Source organism: Oculina patagonica, chromosome 13 (genome assembly GCF_052425735.1).
Source record: "Oculina patagonica isolate OP01 chromosome 13, crgOcupat, whole genome shotgun sequence".
NCBI lineage: Eukaryota > Metazoa > Cnidaria > Anthozoa > Scleractinia > Oculinidae > Oculina > Oculina patagonica.
The window spans coordinates 38,317,299-38,333,542 of NC_135770.1; the positions used below are offsets into that span (position 1 = coordinate 38,317,299).

General features: G+C 39.2%; 1 long non-coding RNA gene across 1 annotated transcript; it reads right to left on the bottom strand.

The window, feature by feature from the left end:
• Positions 1-588: 588 nt before the first annotated feature.
• Positions 589-5,488, bottom strand: LOC144634804 (uncharacterized). The gene is made up of 3 exons (XR_013567268.1): positions 5,389-5,488; positions 4,407-4,467; positions 589-866 (listed from the first exon to the last, which is right to left on the bottom strand). It is a non-coding gene; the product is annotated as an uncharacterized LOC144634804 (long non-coding RNA).
• Between the last annotated feature and the right edge of the window lie 10,756 nt (positions 5,489-16,244).

Here is a 16,244-nt window from a genome sequence, read left to right on the forward strand (position 1 = left end):
CTCCGGGTGAAAGTTGTCGAACGAAGTCCATTCGAACCAGGCGGGAAGTCTAAGGCCGGTGTCTTCTCGAGGACTGTGCCAGCGTGAGTTTTACGCTGGGGAGCTGCGGCTTCAAAGTTGCCGAGAGGCGACCTGTTTTTAGCCTTAAAAAATACTGTGTCTGTGCGGGACCCTGTTCTGTCGCACTTTGTAATAATCATCCCACTTTGTAATACCTGTCGCACTTTGTAATAAAACTGTCGCACTTTGTAATACCTGTCGCACTTTGTAATAACACTTGTCACACTTCGTAATAAAATAGCTGTCACACTTTGTAATAACAAGTTGTCGCACTTTGTAATAAATTAAGCTGTCGCACTTTGTAATAACTAGTTGTCACACTTTGTAATAAGCTTTCAAATTTCCTTTGAATAGGATATTTGGTAGAAATTATAACTAATCCCCCAAGGTACAAATACGTTCTTTCTTGATATTTTGCTCTTTTTGCTTTAAAACAAAAAACAGTTCCTTGAACTGAGGAGAGAGAAACATTCTGTTCGTTCAGTTGTTTATTAAGTATTTATAAACTAGTAGTAATCAGCGATTAGGGGAATGCGTTCGAGTAAGGCTTGAAAGGAGGGGTAGTTTTTGGTGTTGACTGGGATTTCCCGTTTTTCTTGTACAATTTGTTGATGATGGGACAAAAGAGGAAGGTGAAATGTTTGTAAGAATAATTTAACAACATTGATGGCGAATAAACTGTGAACAATAACTTTATTAATTCTAAGAATGAATGTGTGTTATGTGTAACACACAAGTATGAAAGTAACGACACAGTTCAAAGTTCAAACTTAAACTCAGCTGTGGCACTGTTCCTTAAAGTGGTACTATGATCAAAATTTTACCTTCCCTTTTCTCTTCGGTTTTTGAAAGTACTTACATTAAATAGTAACCTTGCCAAATTTTAAGTTCAAATTCGAATTGGAAGACCACTTATTTCACGCGTAAACTTCGGCTTTGGCTTGCCGCCATTACTAGATTCAAAAATGTCCGAGGACCAAATAGAGATCTGGAACTAGTTGGGGCGAGAGCATGCTGACGTCATATGCGCATCAACAAAATGGTTCTTCGAAGGCTGGAGTGACCGATCTGGAAAAACATTGGTTTTCTTTTTAATCTGTAGTGATGTAGAAGCCGTATCTACTGCGCAAATGTTTTTTAAACATACTTCAAGGCATCCCCAGGTCACTTTTGCACAACATAGTGGCAGAAAACATTTCAAGAGGCGAAATTTCGTGACATCTTAACTCGCCCGAACCACGCATGCAAGATGAATATAGATCGTCTGATTACTTTGAGGGAAACTTGTACTCTTGGAAATGCTTTATAGATATTTCTCCCTGCAACCATTGTGAGGTTAACTTCTTCAACTGTCCAAGGGAAGTGAATAGAATAGAACGCTTCGAATTATCTACAGTGAGTTTACTGTATTTGCTCCTTTTTAGAAGCAAAACATTGGGTGAGTGGCGTAATTTACTTCTGTTGCTCAAGCTCTCGTGTTCTAGAATAGTCATTTTTAAATTTATTGTAAAAACTTCATGTCAAAAAGGTAATTTTTGGGCAAATCGGCCTGTATGTTCCTGAATTATATCCTCTATTGTACAAATAAACTTAAATAAATTCGCACGAGGCGGTACATTATGTGAAAGTACATACAGAGGATGCAAAGCTTAGCAATATCTTTTTACTGATTATATGTACTGAAAATGTTTTCATTGTAGTCCTCTGTATACACTGTAGTCTTAATAAACTCACCAGCACGTCTTCAGTGTTGGTCACTTGTTTATTTCTGCCATGCAATATAAAACACTACAGTAGGACTGTACTTCATTGTGCACTTATTCATTAACATTTTTTGAGAAGTAATCTCAGGATAGAACAGTGTTAGCCTGTCTCAGAGACATACATGCTATCCGAATTTTACTCAGTATATCTTTATTATATTTAAGTACAACAGGGGCCATGAGCTATAATTATGACCTGTGCCAATCAGTCATGCTGTGTGCAACAGAGCACTGTTGAAATCCTAGCTACTCTTTATTTTAAGTTTGCAATATATTTATTTTTGGCATGCTTTTTTGTTCATAAGTTGAGAATGTAGTAGCCAACAATAAATCACGTGAATGTGCCAGAGAACCCCTGAGCTGCTGATCCATCATAATTTCTAACACAAGTACAGTCAAATCTGTACTATAAATAAAAATGTTGTATTGATTGAGGTGAGGTGGCCTAAGTGTAAGTTGTCAGACTCCGGATCAAGCGGTTCAGGTGTGGACTCTTACTGGTGTCATTGTGCTGTGTTCTTGGGCAAGACTACTCTCATGGTGCCTCCTCTCCACGTGTAGAATGGGAACTGGCAAATTGATGGTGTGACGAGGGCATGCAAGTCTAGTTGCTTGGTGGGCAACTAGACTTGCATGCAGACCTTGCCTTTTTGTAACAAGGGGGCAATTTTGAGGTCACACAGTACCCTTGCAACCATTATATATGTATTTATTTAAAGAGTATACACGAACTGCAAAGCCGACAACAAATACAGTCAAACCTGTACCATAAATAAAAATGTTGCATAGCAATGGGGTAGTTGTTTTGATTTAGGTGCGGTGACCTAATGGTCAGTGCGCAAGACTCTAAATCAACCTGTTCAGGTGTGAGCCCAGACCAGTGTCATTACATGTACCGGTATGTGGGGGGAGTGGGGAGGTTAAACCTGTGATGCAATTGTACTTCCATCTCATCCAGGTTGCTTAATCCTACTTAAACCAAGATATGCTTTGGCCTGATGGGCAAGCAGGCTTGCATGCAGACTTTGCCTTTTTGCATCAAGGGAGCAATTTATTTAGGGTGGTATACGGAGCTGGCTTGTTTACAGTCACGTTAAGTTGACACAAGATTAGTCCCAAAATTGAACTCTCAATTACATACACATACTGCAGATGCACAATGTACTGCCAGTGATATTCTCTAGAAAGAGCCACTGTCATATTGCATATGATACCATAAAAAAATATATTTTCTTGAGTAGATGCCAGACCCCGGCTCAACGCAGGTTTCATTTAAATGCCGGTTCAAAACTGGAAACGTTTGATAAAGGTCCCAGTGTTTGTTTGAGGTCCAGGTGTTCCTGTTTATGAACTTAAAACTTTATACCCTTAATATTATTTTACTTGTTGCCATGTTGTGCATATATTATTTGAGTTATTTTTATCATCAAAAAATCACGGGGCCAAGAGGAAAACAAATGGGTGAAATGAATAAGAAAAACTACTCCTACCCAGTTTTGCTGCTACTTGTGGGACAGTAAAATAGAGTGAAGGACTCTATACAGCATTCAAATGGTTTTCTTATTTTAAGAAACAGGAATACTAAATGCTGGCTGAAGCTGGATGTCTGAAGTGTTATTACCCATTAAAACACTTAGTTTTAAAAAGGTTTATTACCTGTATTGAAGTCAAGGAAGGTAAAACTGTATAAAACTCAAGGAGCTAAATCCATTGATCACCTGCACCATATTGTTGACTTTAATTTTTCTGTATAAATTTTACATTATTTCATGTTTATAAAGCTTTTTTCGAAATAAAAAGCTGAGATAGATTTTATGCCCATGGCGTGTATGATAGATTACAAGAATGAAGACAACAGTAAAGATCATTTCAATCCTTCGCAAACGGCAATAGCAACCTACATGTATATATATGCAGAGCTCTCTATTAATTCAAACATTGCAGACATTTTATCCTAACTATTCAATGTCGTTCTCATCATACCATGTATTCAAACGAATGTAGTCCATGAATCGCCGTTCCTCTTTGTTCTTCGAGGCTTCTTCGATTGGACAAGAAGACGGCAGCTTCGTTGTAGGCATACAGCGCCAAAACCTCATCGATCGAATGAAGGATTTGCATACAAACATTGCCCTTTAGACCGACGTCAAACGGCTTTAAATTCTCATTATAAGAAACGATACCGCTAAATTGCAATGTCTCTTCGTTGCGGCTCTCTTGGGTTTCGCCACCGGGCAAACTAGACGAAGAATTTGTCGAAGAAATATCTTTTATAACCCTGTTAATTCTCAGTATATTCTCTCTTGGAACACTCGAAGCTCGAAGCGACGATGCGCATATGACGTCACGGACCAACTCATGCGTAAATCCGCTTTTCAGTACAGTCGCTGGCTCACTTTAGACGTCCGAGTAATGGCGGACGGGTTTTCCACGATTTTCGGCAAGCTATTTCAAGGCTAATATTGCTCACAACGTTCTAAATTCTAGCGCGCTAGTTAAATATAGACTTATTGAACAAATTGACTTTAGAAAAAGACGAAAAGAAAAACAAAAATTTTGGTCATAGTAGCACTTTAAGGTTACAGACAACATTATTTTATATTTGAAACAGCAACATGTGAATTCCATAGAAAGCACTTTTTAACTTGAAACAGCAATATATTGAAGTATGAATTAATATTGCAGAATTTGCTTTCAACTAAAAATACTTACTGCCTGGATAATTACATTGTAACACCAAGTTCCTGGTGTTGACATTTGCTGAATGTAGTCTTGCCAACTATTGTCAGAAACGCTCTCAACATAAAATTCTGGATGATTATTCAAGTGCCTAATTGGCCGTTCCGAGGTTGCGCAGGGAACTGGGGCGAGTTTCAAATTTCAAGTAATCGATAATCTGACACCACAACATGAAAGAACCCGGGGAGATTGGTCATTCGACCAAGTTTGACGCTTTTAAGATGCACACAGACGAAGTTATGGGCCTTGAAACATGGTTAAAAATCCATACAAACGTCTCTTATTTTGAGACGGCGTCCCCCAAAACCATATAAACTCTTGAATTTTTTACGCTTTTTGTGATACTCTTTAAAATGGGCAAACATAGTGATTTTCATCTTAGTTTCTTTCAAATAATGGGTCTTTGGCAGGATTTTGCAGCTGTCACAAAACGGATAAAAATTTTAAGAGTTTATATGGTTTTGGGGGACGCTGGCTTACAATTAGAGACGTTTGTATGGATTTTTAACCATGTTTCAAGGTCCATAACTTCATTTCTGTGCATCCTGAAAGCACCAAACTTGTTCAAATCACCCATCTCAATGCGATCTATCATGTGGTGGTGTCAGATTATCGATTACTTGAAATTTGAAACTCGCCCCAGTTCCCTGCGCAACCTCGGAACGGCCAATACCAGCAGCACGAATTTGAAAATGCAACTCTGCAGTTCCACACAGTTGTTGTGAAACTGACCTAAAAAAACAGTCTCCACTCCCACCAACATCATAAGGCATTAAACTTATTAATGAAAGTCTCTCATTAAGAGATACCCAAGGCAAATTACAACTTTCATTTGCAGGAAGCATACCTCCTTTTAAATTTGAACTTTGGAAAATATGACCAAAAGCGCTATTGTGACTGAAGTCAGACTTTGTTTGAGGCATGTCTTTCTGTTTACTAGTGCAATACTTGTATCTTTTTTCTCTTTCTGTTTGTTTATGAAAAAAACATATTTACTGTAAAAATGTTCAGAGTTACACAAAATAAACCATTTCTTGTAATTGCTACAAAAATTTCTAATAAGTGAGGAGCTTGGGAAATTATGTTTCAGTAGTTTTTTAAGTTTACTTCTGTATTTCTTTCTTCTGAGCAATTTAGTAACTCTACGAACAGAAATTCGAGATGGTTCTCTGTCTCGTTTCCTGTTGCTGTTTGCTTTTTTCACATCCTGAGATTTCTCAGCATTTGTAGAGATCATAGCAACAGAACAACTCCTATCGCCATTCTTTCCAGCTACAACACGGACATCTCTTTCATATCTCTTTATAAGCTTACTATCATAATTATTGTGGGTATCATTTATCGAAGTCTGGACAGAACTCTGTGCCGGCACAACGTGATTTGGTCACGTTATACAAAAGAATGCTTCCGGTGCCGCATTTACTCGACTGAACAATGGTTCGGTTGTATTCGATCGCTTCATCTGACTGAACAATGGCTCGGTTGTATTCGATCGCTTCATCTGCTCTGATGTCGTCTACACCGTGCAAATGTTTAACGCAAATGCGAGCCTCATCACTCGATAACGCCGTGTTCTGATCACAAGTAATGATCAAGTGGCTCAACAGCCGCCGAGCTACATAACTCGGAAAGTTTGTTATTTGATCACAAGCCATGATCAAGTGGCACAATGGCCGCTGAGCTATACAACTCAGAACATTTTCTATTTCACCACAAGCAACGGTCAGTTTTGGTCGCAGTTCAGCAACCAAAGACGACAGAAGAGGCGATTCTTGTACGAGAACGAAAGTAAACAGTTTTACTAAGTACACAATCCAGCGACCAAACGAAATGTTCTAGCGAATTCGTGAAGCACGCGTGCAGAACAGCGACAAAAGACGACAAAAGGGACGATTCAATGCGAAAACGAGACTAAAATATCGTCGCACCGGTTTCGCGGCCGAGACTTGCCCTTGCAAAAATCAACCGGGGCGGCCAATTTGGAGTCCATACACCTGCGCGCGCATTACGGCTCGATTCATTCCGCATAACAGTGCACAGGCATACCAACTCAAAAGACACAGGACGCAAAACAGAATTAGGCTTGCGCTCTCCTTCGTCGAACGCAACAACTAGTTAATTCCGTTTCATGTTATAGTTCGTTGTTGTTTATTCAAGGTTGAAATAGACTTTTATTCAATGGTTCTGATTCAATGCTTTAAAGATGATTTCCAGTCCGTACTGCGCAGACTCGGGGTTTGTTTACGTTTTTGTTTTGAATTCGTTGAAACGTTACACTTCGGTGACAGCATACATGACGTTTTTTAGTCCGCCATTACAGTTCGTTTCGTTAAAAAAGTTCCGATGAGCTAAAACGTTGGTTTGAAATAGCGTCAAGGTTCTTCTACTCGTTATTACTTGTTCTGCAAGGATATCTGGCGTTAATAATGAAGAAAAAGGTAAGTTTGTCGCGGAATTTTTAGTTTTGCTTGTAAACATTCCCTTCGTGTGGGCTCACATAAACATTGTAGCCGAGATTGCGCAGTACGGACTGGAATTCATCTTTAATACCACATATACTGATTACGGCTGTGATGCTTGCTGTTCCATATTATGTCAAGCCAATGCGATTTTTGAATTAAAATACGATACTATTTCACAATTATTCTATTCAACTATAGTTAACGGTCCCTTCCAAGACTCCCAGTCAAAGCCTTTAATTCCGGATCGTACCATTTTGTACAGCTGTTATAAATACCAACAAGATGTGTGAAGTGTCCTCTACTCTTTTACTGATACACTATGTCCCTGCAAGTTGCTTTCCAGTTTCGTCCTCTCTAAAACTCCCACGGAAACAAACCTTTTTATTTTCATCCGCAGGAGATGCCAGTATATTTAAAATTCGAATTTTTATTTAAGATGTGATAAATACCTTTTTAATACCTGAATTAAGCTATCATTTACAAATTAAACATGCAATAGGGTCTTATTTGCACGATAAATTAGACTAGTACCTAGCCAATGGAGCGGCTTAACAAAACCGATTTTTAAGTCATTATTCGTGATGACAAAGTGTTTCTGTCGCGATACTGATCTTAGTCAAGACAAATAACAATTGCCAGATATGTCCAGGATTGAACGCTAATGAGATGCGCGTTCCTCATAACAGGCATCACAAAGTGTCCTCATTAATAAAAATTCACCAAAACACACCAAATTCTGTCAAATATGAAGCAATATGTAAATGTCAAATAACACAGTCAAACATGAAGTACCTATTGAACAATACTTGCGTTCAATCCTGGACATAAGTGACAATTGCGAGAAGCGTGGGGGAGAACGCGTTTCTTTTTCATCTCCTCAGTTTAATATACAAAGTAAAATATCAAAGAAGGACGTATTTGTGCCCTGGGGGATTAGTCAAGTCATATAATTTCTACCAAATATCCTATTCAAAGGAAATTTGAAAGCTTATTACAAAGTGTGACAACTTGTTATTACAAAGTGTGACAGCTTAATTTATTACAAAGTGCGACAACTTGTTATTACAAAGTGTGACAGCTATTTTATTACGAGGTGTGACAAGTGTTATTACAAAGTGCGACAGGTATTACAAAGTGCGACAGTTTTATTACAAAGTGCGACAGGTATTACAAAGTGCGATGATTATTACAAAGTGCGACAGAACAGACCCGCGTTTTCTTATCAAACTTTTTTCTGTATGTCATAAATAATTAATGAGTTTCAAACCCTAGGAAGATGGTTGTCTGGAGAAACTGCGTAAAACGAACCCAATTTTCTTTTCAATTTTGAAAACCCCAGAGAGAAATCAAGGCAAAACAATACTTTCAGAACTAAGGCAATGGATATGAGAAGCAGGTTGCCAAGTTTCATCTCTTCATCTCCAAGCAAAGGCCGTCAAACCCGACAAGAAGTACGGCTGGCTACTCACACCCACTCAAACAAAATCGGCTTGGTTTTACGCAGTTGTGGATGTAGGACATATCACAAAATAGCGCGCACAACTTTGTGCACTTGCGTGTTAACGAATTTTTACAAAGGGGAAGTGGGACAACTTATATTTGCATTTTCTTGTTAGTTTAGTATTCCAGTTCGCTGTTTTGTAACAGCGACATCAAAAGTCATCATAAAACTATAGGTTTGGTTCTGCTGTGTAAAAGGAGCCACTAGGTAACTATCATTTATTTAGCATAAGTTTTGCTGATGTTTTCCATCTTGTCATACCTGTTGGTTTAGATTTATTTTACGTTTTTAAGAAACTCGCTGTGTGAATAAATGAATTGAGTGGGATCACAAAGTGGAATCTTTGATAACGGGGCAATTATAAACCACATCACTTTTTGAGACTTACCCCACGGAAATACAAGAAATCTCGAAAAAACTTTCCGTTGGACTATTTTTGTTCTACTTTCCGTTGGACTGTTTACCTGAATGTTGTTTTGCATTTCTTCTGTCAAAAAAAAAAACCCCGATGAAATTGTTAAGGGCTTGGCAAAGCCAGCCTTTAGCGATTGGGTGAATACTGCAGAGTACTTTGAATTTTAGTCAAGTCTACTTTCGACTGCTTGGGAAAATCGCTTTTGACAAGGTTTCTGAATTGACCTGAATCAAGAGTTTTGTGTATCGTGTTGTGAATGTCACAACTTTTATCGAGCGACAAAAGTAGCTTTAGTTTTAGTTCAAATTTTAGGGGTGAGGAGTCGAAATATTTCTCTACGTTAGATGCACGCTTTTTAATTTTCGATATCTTTGCAAGCAATAAATAGACCTGAAAAGCAGTCTATTTTCAAATAAATTCGTAAACTCTGAAAAGTGACACGAGACACTAAGCCCAGAGGGCTTTTGATTACATTTCCTGACACCATATTGGAATAGTAACCGCGCAGACATGAAAGCGAGGGTAGAGTTGACTCGTGTTTGAGCGTGAAGAGAGGTTATGTATCAGTCAATTCCAAAACCGCCCGTGGCCTCCCGGGCAAACACCCTTTTTGAATAATTTTGGTCAAATTCCCCACTATGCTGACAGCTTACATGGTCAAATGCCCCACCGGTTAGGGCTTCAAAGAGGGTCAATAAAAAGGCAAAAGGCTATCAAGCAAAACAGAAGTGGAATCGTGAAATGACAGGTGTTCTGTTAACATTCGTGTTGTACTGAGTGAATGGATTATGAAACCAGGACTAAACTCTTTAGCATGTGACCACTGACTAATGTATTACGATGGTCAAATGCCCAACCCGGTGGGCGAAGTTTTGCGTCAAATGCCTCACCATACAGAGTTAACCTCAAGTCAAATGCACGGGGTATGCCTGGGGGGGGGGGGTGGATGGGCGGATTCGGAATTGATTGCTACATTACAGTGAGATTCGGCAATTTGCTCGTCTTTTTTCGCGTTTTTCGAAAAATGAGCGAAAGTTTCAATTGTAATAATACTCCTTCATTATCTTATAAGATGTAAGGAAAATATTGGACCGCTTTTGGTTGTAAAAAAGGCGAGGGAGCTTCACACGGATCATCACTTGTTTCGGTTTCTCAAGGACATCCAGCGAATAAATCCAAGGTGTAATCTGATAAAACTTCAGCATGGCGAGGACAATTTCTTCATCTTTAAAGCAACTGTTCTTTGCTCGGATCATTACAGCAAAGGAGATATTCACAAAACTCCTGATAAAACTTCAGCATGGCGAGGACAATTTCTTCGTATTTAAAGCAATTGTTCTTTGCTCTGATCATTACAGCAAAGGAGATATTCACAAATCTCCTGAGAAAGCCAGTTGGATTTAAGAAAGGTTTTTAATATGCAACGTTTCCAAAACTTTTGTTTACTTGTTTCTAATCACTGTCTGAAGTTGTTGATAATATTTTACATCAAATAATGCTATACTGTTGACAAGTTTTCAGTAAAAGAAATATCCCAAATCAGGAAATAATCCCAATTTTGCAAATTGTTTTTAATATTTTATTTCCGAGTCAGGTAGTTTTTATTTTATTTTAAAAGAATGACAAAGTAAGAAATTGATTATTAACAAAGAGTTGCTTTTAGGAAAAGTTATAGTTATAAGCTTAGTAAAATAAAGTTTTAATATTATCTCATAGGTGAAAAGCTATCCATGTAAACATGGATCGTGATACAATCTACAAGGAAGTCCGCAATTAAAAAAAGGCACTTAGAAACATCTACTCAAGAAAATATAATAAAAAGCAAAGGGAAAACCTTTTTTACCATGTATCAGCAGTAATTGTATTATTGCACCTTTTATCACTTGAATGGCAAGCAAAGTAGTTATGGTTCAATCTCATAACAGCCAGGGTAGTTTAATGGTCCCTCAGTGACAGCCCAGCATAAATTATTTACCATAAAGATTTAGAAATTAACAAAGCTCCTTGAATTCAACTCTCTTAACCCCATAAATTAGCAACACATATATTCTCAACTTATTGGTCTATATGCATTTGTCTAGTTGAGAGGATTTGCTTGACATTCATGTGTTTGTTTTGACTAAGTGAAATTTTGAGGCTGATCATTCTTGGACAATATTTCTAAATGTTTTTTTTATCTGAAATGGGGAGCTATAAAAATCTAGGTCCTACATGTAGTATTGAAGATATTGATGTTATGTTGAATTATTCTTTCAATATGACAATAAAGTAATGCTTCTTGGAGGATGAGTGTGCATTTATGCTGCAGGTGTGTTTGGTCCCTGTGACTTCTGTTTGTAAACAATTTCAAACATTGTCAGAGCTTTGACAAGTTCTAAAAAGTATTTATTTTCCCTTTTCTCACCGAATAAAAATGAATATGCCAAAGTGAATTTTAAATGTAGATGTACTTAAAGGAGAAGTTCACTCCAGAATGGCCATTAATTTTCTTTGCGCCAATAAAAGGTTTACTCAAAGATATGTTATTCACCAAAATTTCAGCCTCCAACTTTAGCTATAACCCTACGAAATCTTATTCAAAACTCGACAACTGAACGCCGCCATCTTGGAGCTGGTAATGTATGCGTGACGTCAAAGAGCTCAGCCTGAAGTTTGACGGGGAAATTTTAATAGTCAAAACTCCTTGTTTTTTGTATTTCTTGGAGCTCTGTTTGAGCAAAATGGAGCTGCACAAACATGCATTTTGTCAAACAAAAGCCACTTCGGAGAAACAAGGAGTTTCGAGTATTTAAATTATCCCGCCAAACTTCAGGCTGAGCTCATTGACGTCACGCATACATTACCAGCTCCAAGATGGCGGCGTCCAGTTGTCGAGTTTAGGATTAGATTTGGTAGGGTTATAGCGCACGTTGGGGGCTAAAATTTTGGTGAATAACATATCTTTGTATAAACTTTTTACTGGTGTAAAGAAAATAAATGGCCATTCTGGAGTGAACTTCTCCTTTAAAACTTTAACCATGAAGCTGGGTGGAACTCTGCTAGATTTAATATGAACAAGAACAGTGTCCATATGAAACTCAACCATCATTGAGGTAGAGGAGTTTCTCTTGTTGCAACCTCCTGATCAATGTCTAAGGGGTGAAATGTCTCTTGTCAAGAATTTGGTGTTTCAAAAACCTAATCCATTTGATAATTTCTCTCCAAAATAGACAACAAATTTCCTTTTAGGCCAAGATAAGGCAAGGATAAAAGATGAATACAGTTGTTCCTGGACATGTAAATGATACCAATGATTTCATTTCATCAGTAAAAGGGCTTCTTAGAAATATCTTCATCCATTAGCTTAACAATGATTTATTTCAAAACTTAAAAGCTTATGCAGCTTCAACAGTGAAGACTTTTTTTAAAGAATCGCCCTCCGCTCGTGGTATTTCCATTTCTTGAGTAGATGATTCTCTGTGTCTTCTTATATTCTTATAAAAATAATTATACAAAAAAATCTGCCTCATTGAAAAATAAAAATAAAAACAATTTGCAAAATTGGGATTATTTCCTTATTTGGGATATTTCTTTCACTGAAAACTTGTCAACAGTAGAGCATTATTTGATGTAAAATTTTATCAACAACTTCAGACAGTGATTAGAAACATAAACAATGTAAACATTGCATATTAAAAACCTTTCTTAAATCCAACTGGCTTTCTCAGGAGATTTGTCAATATCTCCTTACTTTAAAGACGAAGAAATTGTCCTCACCATGCTGAAGTTTTTTCAGATTACTCCTTGGATTTATTCGCTGGATGTCCTTGGGAAACCAAAACAAGTGATGATCCGTGAGAAGCTCCCTCGCCTTTTTTACAACCAAAAGCGGTCCAACGAAGAAATTGTCCTCGCCATGCTGAAGTTTTTTCAGATTACACCTTGGATTTATTCGCTGGATGTCCTTGGGAAACCAAAACAAGTGATGATCCGTGAGAAGCTCCCTCGCCTTTTTTACAACCAAAAGCGGTCCAACGAAGAAATTGTCCTCGCCATGCTGAAGTTTTTTCAGATTACACCTTGGATTTATTCGCTGTATGTCCTTGGGAAACCAAAACAAGTGATGATCCGTGAGAAGCTCCCTCGCCTTTTTTACAACCAAAAGCGGTCCAATATTTTCCTTACATCTTATAAGATAACGAAGGAGTATTATTACAATTGAAACTTTCGCTCATTTTCCGAAAAACGCGAAAAAAGACGAGCAAATTGCCGAATCCTCACTGTAATCTCTCTTCAAGCTCAAACACGAGTCAACTCTAGCCTCGCTCTCATGTCTGCGCGGTTGCTATTCCAATATGGCGTCGGGAATAAAAAAGACTTATGAAGGATGCTTGTCAGGAGAAACTGCGTAAAACGAACCCTAACAGATAGACAATAGGACAGAGGAGGACTCGCGCGACCTGATTCTGGTACTCAGTTGCCCCTAGAAAGCGGGTATTTGAGTGAGCGAACAAAGACAACATCGATCGATCGATCGATACGTACGAAACCAGCAGACTGGAGTTACAGCTAACAGGAATGAAAGCTTACCGCGAGGAATTATAAGACTTCAACGTATTTTCCTTAAACAGATTTGCCCGAAAATGTAAATAAAAATTCAGTGCATCGAACTGCGCCCGTTATTTAAATTTACCTTTAAATTTTATTTAAATTCACCTTTAAATTTTTAAAGAAATATATGGAGATAACTAAGGAGAATTTATATGTTGGTCGAAATACGAATTGTGAAACAGCCATATCTTATAAAAAACTAAAGCTTGCAACACGAAACTTTACAACTTAACAGATTGACAAAATCTTCGCATTATTAAGCATATTTTAAAGAATGTCGCAAGTCCAATGACTCTACAAAGACATAAAAATTTAAACCCAACAAGAATTGAGGCATGAAAACAGACCCTAACCATAACACTAACTAGACGCCATCATATGGGACTAAGTAAATTGTACCACAAGGACACAAATTCGTTAAGAAAAAGATATAAAAACAATTCACAAATAAGGAGGAGGGTGGGGGTGTGTGGGGGGATGCAACCCCAAAGAACCCTAACCCCTTTAGGGTTAGGGTTAGGGTTACTAGGAGTTAACCCTAACCCCTTTAGGGTTAGGGTTAGGGTTACTAGGAGTTAACCCTAACCCCTTTAGGGTTAGGGTTAGGGTTACTAGGAGTTAACCCTAACCCCTTTAGGGTTAGGGTTAGGGTTACTAGGAGTTAACCCTAACCCCTTTAGGGTTAGGGTTAGGGTTACTAGGAGTTAACCCTAACCCCTTTAGGGTTAGGGTTAGGGTTACTAGGAGTTAACCCTAACCCCTTTAGGGTTAGGGTTAGGGTTACTAGGAGTTAACCCTAACCCCTTTAGGGTTAGGGTTAGGGTTACTAGGAGTTAACCCTAACCCCTTTAGGGTTAGGGTTAGGGTTACTAGGAGTTAACCCTAACCCCTTTAGGGTTAGGGTTAGGGTTACTAGGAGTTAACCCTAACCCCTTTAGGGTTAGGGTTAGGGTTACTAGGAGTTAACCCTAACCCCTTTAGGGTTAGGGTTAGGGTTACTAGGAGTTAACCCTAACCCCTTTAGGGTTAGGGTTAGGGTTACTAGGAGTTAACCCTAACCCCTTTAGGGTTAGGGTTAGGGTTACTAGGAGTTAACCCTAACCCCTTTAGGGTTAGGGTTAGGGTTACTAGGAGTTAACCCTAACCCCTTTAGGGTTAGGGTTAGGGTTACTAGGAGTTAACCCTAACCCCTTTAGGGTTAGGGTTAGGGTTACTAGGAGTTAACCCTAACCCCTTTAGGGTTAGGGTTAGGGTTACTAGGAGTTAACCCTAACCCCTTTAGGGTTAGGGTTAGGGTTACTAGGAGTTAACCCTAACCCCTTTAGGGTTAGGGTTAGGGTTACTAGGAGTTAACCCTAACCCCTTTAGGGTTAGGGTTAGGGTTACTAGGAGTTAACCCTAACCCCTTTAGGGTTAGGGTTAGGGTTACTAGGAGTTAACCCTAACCCCTTTAGGGTTAGGGTTAGGGTTACTAGGAGTTAACCCTAACCCCTTTAGGGTTAGGGTTAGGGTTACTAGAAGTTAACCCTAACCCCTTTAGGGTTAGGGTTAGGGTTACTAGGAGTTAACCCTAACCCCTTTAGGGTTAGGGTTAGGGTTAGGGCTAGGGTTAACCCTAACCCCTTTAGGGTTAGGGTTAGGGTTACTAGGGTTAACCCTAACCCCTTTAGGGTTAGGGTTAGGGTTACTAGGAGTTAACCCTAACCCCTTTAGGGTTAGGGTTAGGGTTAGGGTTAGGGTTAGGGTTAGGGTTAGGGTTAGGGTTAGGGTTAGGGTTAGGGTTAGGGTTAGGGTTTAGGGTTAGGGTTAGGGTTAGGGTTAGGGTTAGGGTTAGGGTTAGGGTTAGGGTTAGGGTTAGGGTTAGGGTTAGGGTTAGGGTTAGGGTTAGGGTTAGGGTTAGGGTTAGGGTTAGGGTTAGGGTTAGGGTTAGGGTTAGGGTTAGGGTTAGGGTTAGGGTTAGGGTTAGGGTTAGGGTTAGGGTTAGGGTTAGGGTTAGGGTTAGGGTTAGGGTTAGGGTTAGGGTTAGGGTTAGGGTTAGGGTTAGGGTTAGGGTTAGGGTTAGGGTTAGGGTTAGGGTTAGGGTTAGGGTTAGGGTTAGGGTTAGGGTTAGGGTTAGGGTTAGGGTTAGGGTTAGGGTTAGGGTTAGGGTTAGGGTTAGGGTTAGGGTTAGGGTTAGGGTTAGGGTTAGGGTTAGGGTTAGGGTTAGGGTTAGGGTTAGGGTTAGGGTTAGGGTTAGGGTTAGGGTTAGGGTTAGGGTTAGGGTTAGGGTTAGGGTTAGGGTTAGGGTTAGGGTTAGGGTTAGGGTTAGGGTTAGGGTTAGGGTTAGGGTTAGGGTTAGGGTTAGGGTTAGGGTTAGGGTTAGGGTTAGGGTTAGGGTTAGGGTTAGGGTTAGGGTTAGGGTTAGGGTTAGGGTTAGGGTTAGGGTTAGGGTTAGGGTTAGGGTTAGGGTTAGGGTTAGGGTTAGGGTTAGGGTTAGGGTTAGGGTTAGGGTTAGGGTTAGGGTTAGGGTTAGGGTTAGGGTTAGGGTTAGGGTTAGGGTTAGGGTTAGGGTTAGGGTTAGGGTTAGGGTTAGGGTTAGGGTTAGGGTTAGGGTTAGGGTTAGGGTTAGGGTTAGGGTTAGGGTTAGGGTTAGGGTTAGGGTTAGGGTTAGGGTTAGGGTTAGGGTTAGGGTTAGGGTTAGGGTTAGGGTTAGGGTTAGGGTTAGGGTTAGGGTT